Below are 5774 nucleotides of genomic sequence, written 5' to 3'. Positions count from 1 at the left end.
GCCAGGCTTGATGAGTGGACATGAAGGGAAGCAAAATCACACCGTTTCCATTGAATTCATTAATGATTTTTTTCACCTTTATTTAACCAGGTAGGCAAGTTGAGAACAAGTTCTCATTTACAATTGCGACCTGGCCAAGATAAAGCAAAGCAGTTCGACACATACAACGACACAGAGTTACACATGGAGTAAAACAAACATACAATCAATAATACAGTATAAAAATAAATCTATATACAATGTGAGCAAATGAGGTGAGATAAGAGAGGTAAAGGCAAAAAAAAGGACATGGTGGCGAAGTAAATACAATATAGCAAGTAAAACACTGGAATGGTAGATTTGCAGTGGAAAAATGTGCAAAGTAGAGATAGAAATAATGGGGTGCAAAGAAATAATGGGGAACAAAATAAATAAATACAGTAGGGGGAGAGGTAGTTGTTTGGGCTAAATTATAGGATGGGCTATGTACAGGTGCAATAATCTGTGAGCTGCTCTGACAGCTGTTGCTTAAAGCTTAGTGAGGGAGATAAGTGTTTCCAGTTTCAGAGATTTTTGTGGTTCGTTCCAGTCATTGGCAGCAGAGAACTGGAAGGAGAGGCGGCCAAAGGAAGAATTGGTTTTTGGAGTGACCAGAGAGATATACCTGTTGGAGCGTGTTGCTATGGTGACCAGCGAGGTGAGATAAGGGGGGACTTTACCTAGCAGGGTCTTGTAGATGGTCAGTTTTACGAGGGTATGTTTGGCAGCATGAGTGAAGGATGCTTTGTTGCGAAATAGGAAGCTAATTCTAGATTTAACTTTGGATTGGAGATGTTTGATGTGAGTCTGGAAGGAGAGTTTACAGTCTAACCAGACACCTAGGTATTTGTAGTTGTCCACATATTCTAAGTCAGAACCGTCCAGAGTAGTGATGCTGGATGGGCAGGCAGCGATCGGTTGAAGAGCATGCATTTAGTTTTACTTGTATTTAAGAGCAATTAGAGACCACAGAAGGAGAGTTGTATGGCATTGAAGCTCGCCTGGAGGGTTGTTAACACAGTGTCCAAGGAAGGGCCAGAAGCATACAGAATGGTGTCGTCTGCGTAGAGGTGTATCAGAGACTCACCAACAGCAAGAGCGACATCATTGATGTATACAGGGGAGAGAGTCGGTCCAAGAATTTAACCCTGTGGCACCCCCATATAGACTACCAGAGGCCCGGACAACAGCACCCCCATAGAGACTGCCAGAGGCCCAGACAACCGGCCCTCCGATTTGACACACTGAACTCTATCAGAGAAGTAATTGGTGAACCAGGCAAGGCAATCATTTGAGAAACCAAGGCTGTCGAGTCAATAAGGCTGTCGAGTCAATAAGAATGTGGTGATTGACAGAGTCGAATGCCTTGGCCAGGTCAATGAATACGGCTGCACAGTATTGTTTTTATCGATGGCGATTAAGATATCGTTTAGGACCTTGAGCATGGCTGAGGTGCACCCTGAAACCAGATTGCATAGCGGAGAAGGTATGGTAGGATTCGAAATGGTCGGTAATCTGTTTGTTGACTTGGCTTTCGAAGACCTTAGAAAGGCAGTGTAGGATAGATATAGGTCTGTAGCAGTTTGGGTCAAGAGTGTCCCCCCCTTTGGAGAGGGGGATGACCGCAGCTGCTTTCCAATCCTTGGGAATCTCAGACAACACGAAAGTGAGGTTGAACAGGCTAGTAATAGAGGTTGCAACAATTTCGGCAGATAATTTTTGAAAGAAAGGGTCCAGATTGTCTAGCCCGGCTGATTTGTAGGGGTCCAGATTTTGCAGCTCTTTCAGAACATCAGCTGACTGGATTTGGGAGAAGGAGACGTGGGGAAGGCTTCGGCGAGTTGCTGTGGGGGGTGCAGTGCTGTTGACCGGGGTAGGGGCAGCCAGGTGGAAAGCATGGCCAGCCGTGGAAAAATGCTTATTGAAATTCTCAATTATAGTGGATTTATTGGTGGTGACAGTGTTTCCTATCCTCAGTGCAGTGGGCAGCTGGGAGGAGGTGTTCTTATTCTCCATTGACTTTACAGTGTCCCAGATCTTTTTTGAGTTTGTGTTGCAGGAAGCAAATTTCTGCTTGAAAAAGCTAGCCTTGGCTTTTCTAACTGCCTGTGTATATTGGTTCCTAGCTTCCCTGAAAAGTTGCATATCACGGGAGCTGTTCGATGCTAATGTAGAACACCATTGGATGTTTTTGTGTTGGTTAAAAGGGCAGTCAGGTCTGGAGAGAACCAAAGGCTATATCTGTTCCTGGTTCTAAATTTCTTAAATGTGTTCCAGTTTAGGTTTAAATGATTCACTAAGCAAGAAGCCATGGTTCACATTATGGCACAGATACACCAGTGGAGGTTAGTGCCATATAAGATTAGAGAGGACAATTTTTTTTATGAGCCTAACGTTCCCATTTTTGCAACTAAAACTTTTTTAAGTAGGATGGACAAATTCAAGTAGGTCCATCCCCGTTTCATTCCGTTTGCTTCCGTTTTAAGAAAGGTTTTACAACAGAATCGGCGGAATGAATACACCCCATGAACACATTCGTTCTTGCCTCTATGCGCTCTCCTCTCACCTTTTCCCTTCAGTTGTGGACTTCAGTGCACAACACAACAGCTGTCTAAGCCAAAAAAAACTCTCTCAGGCAAACTTTAATAGCATAACCGCTAACCGCTAGACAGGGTTGGGGAGTAACAGATTACATGTAAGGGATTACAAAAAAACGGTAACTGTAACCTGTTACCATCAAGAATATTGTAATCAGATTACACATACTTTTGAAAAAAATAGATGATTACTTCGAGGATTACTTTTAAATTCAGAAAGGATGTTTTTGAGGAAAAAAAGCATTGACACCTCTGTTTTCCCAATGACATTCAAATCAGCGTTGAATAAAGGTGCAAGTTTAAGTTTGTTCCTCCTGAGTGAGTCTGACCACAAGTCAGAGACCACTATGATGTCAGAGACCACTATGATGTCAGAGACCACTATGATGTCAGAGACCACTATGATGACACACAAAATGTGTTTGATGGATTGCAGGAAAAGAGCAGGAATAGGCTTTTGTAGGCCTTAAACATTCTAGTACAGTTAAATAGTTAACACACACACATGGACACAGCGGTCTAAGGTACTGCATCTCAGTGTAAGAGGCGTCACTATAGTCCCTGGTTCGAATCCAGGCTGTATCATATCCGGCCGTGATTGGGAGTCCCATATGGGCGACACACAATTGGCCCAGCGTCGTCCAGGTTTGGCCGGGGTAGGCCATCACAGTAAATAAGAATGTGTTCTTAACTGACTTGCCTAGTTAAATAAAGGTTACACACACACACACATCACACTGACCAAACAGTTATTTTGTTGGCATTTACGTATGTCCCCATTCCCAGTAAAACATCATCTAAACCTATTTCTTACACTTGCTGTGCTGTTTCGTTGTTCATTTGTTCAGTCGTTTCATTCTCAACTAGGATTTCTATGGGAACGCCGTTTGGGTCTTTGTTATGGGAACGCCGTTTGGGTCTTTGTTATGGGAACGCCGTTTGGGTCTTTGTTATGGGAACGCCGTTTGGGTCTTTGTTATGGGGTCTTTGTTTGGGAACGCCGGTCTTTGTATTGGGAACGCCGTTTGGGTCTTTGTATTGGGAACGCCGTTTGGGTCTTTGTTATGGGAACGCCGTTTGGGTCTTTGTATTGGGAACGCCGTTTGGGTCTTTGTATTGGGAACGCCGTTTGGGTCTTTGTATTGGGAACGCCGTTTGGGTCTTTGTATTGGGAACGCCGTTTGGGTCTTTGCGTGTCAAAAAATATACGATTTAACACTTTGACATGTCAATTAATCTTGTTGACCAATCAGGACCTGAATATGACTCCACGTCACATAATTTAACGCGTTCATACATTTTTTACGTAGTTATTACACATTGATTACACTATCACTCCTATTTCATATGTCACAACAATTCATCGATACGTATGCTATGATGTTGGTAAAGTTGTCTCAAAAACTTTACCAACTTTACCAAAACTTTACAAAAAGCTAGTTAGCTCATGGATTCAAACAATGTTCTTCCCCAAAAACATAGCAAAACGACATAATCTGTTTCAATAGTTATAGTTACCTAGCTAACTATATAGCCAGGTGTCATCTTCTAAAATAACCCTCATAAGACAGTTTTTATTTGATTAATGGTGGTCGGACCATCTATGTGAAGCTAGCCACAATAAGGATTAGCCACAACAGTGGACTTTGCGTTAAGCCTTCAAAATAAAAGTCTGGCATAATTCTACTCTTTGTATTCATTTGCATCACTGTCAATAACATACTGTAATGACTGGACTAGATCATAAAGGAACAATTGTCCAGACAGAGGATTGAGTTAACAGATTGATGGTTTATTACCCCAAATTTACACAGGCTACAGTTTGGCCGTAGCCCATGCCAAATAAATGAAAGATACCCTACAAACCAACCGTGACCTTCTCTTGTGAAGCCCAGACGTAAGAGAAAGAACAATGGCTAAACCTGGTCTTAACTTCCAATGCTCCATCCCCCAGCCAACCACCATCATGCCCAGCATCAGAACATTCCAGGCATTCCCGTGATTGGCAGATAGCAGGTTGTTTGGAATGTCGGACCCCGCGAACACTGGGTACTGGTAAGTACAACCCTACCAACTAATAGCCTAACACATAACACACAGATGTCTGTGCGGGTCGCTACAATACTTTTATTTTTAAGGCAAACTGCAAATTCCATTGTGCATAATGCTTATAGTGGCGAGCGTCACAACATATAACCCGTTCCGCAGCAATTTTGTTGCTAGATTTAGAAACTTTAACAGACTACCCTTGCAACTTTTTTCCGCAAACAGCACCTAGCAACAAATTTAACTACTTTAAAAAATGTATTTGGAACTTTTAGCAACTTTTGAAAAGAGGCTCAAACGCTAAAATGCACGCAATTTCCCTCTAAATGACACAAAAACTATGTTCTCTGTCACACACACAGTCACAACACACGTGCCTGGCTGCAAAAGTGCTTTGTGAGTGACGTCAGCAGCAGGCGTTCAGCTCGTGCACAGGCAGCAGCAATTTCAGCAAATTGCAAATCATTGTTGACTGACTCCAGCAGCAGTAGTACGGGTTCGACTCACCAAATCCAATGAACATAGTTGCTCAAGAATGTTTGATCTTGAACAGAACTTACAACATCAATCAACATGTCTCAATCAAAATTGTACAGCCAGAAGTACAGAAGAGTGGGAGTCTGTACCTGAACAAATGTCAAATCATATGTGTGTATATATATATATATACACACACACACACTGTATATCCATTGATTCTTAAAGAATACAACACTGCCTCATGAGTTCAGTTCAGTTCAACTGTCACACTCCATGATATAACCCAAAATATAAGCCTGTTTTACTCCAATGTTCGTAAACATTGTAAATGTAAACAAACACTTTATAGTTTCATAACATGGTTAAAACAATCATTTTGATATCATGGATGTTCAGTCCTTGCATCCATAGCTCTGTCTATTAATCTGAGAGTGGTTACATTTCTCCAGGCCCATCCCTCAGTTGTTTCCCAAAACAGAGACAGGGTGTCCATTTTGTTATTGTTACATCTGTGGATTTGCTCTTTAAACAGGTGCATATTTTCAAGATATCAAAGTCTCACCAACTAAAAGGTAAAAAATAGACCTATAGCAAATGCAGCATATGGCATTCATTTTTCACATGTAAATAGGA

This window comes from Oncorhynchus tshawytscha, linkage group LG22 (genome assembly GCF_018296145.1).
Source record: "Oncorhynchus tshawytscha isolate Ot180627B linkage group LG22, Otsh_v2.0, whole genome shotgun sequence".
Taxonomy (NCBI): Eukaryota; Metazoa; Chordata; class Actinopteri; order Salmoniformes; family Salmonidae; genus Oncorhynchus; species Oncorhynchus tshawytscha.
The sequence above is the reverse complement of the archived record's forward strand: the minus strand, read 5'-3'. Positions refer to the sequence as shown.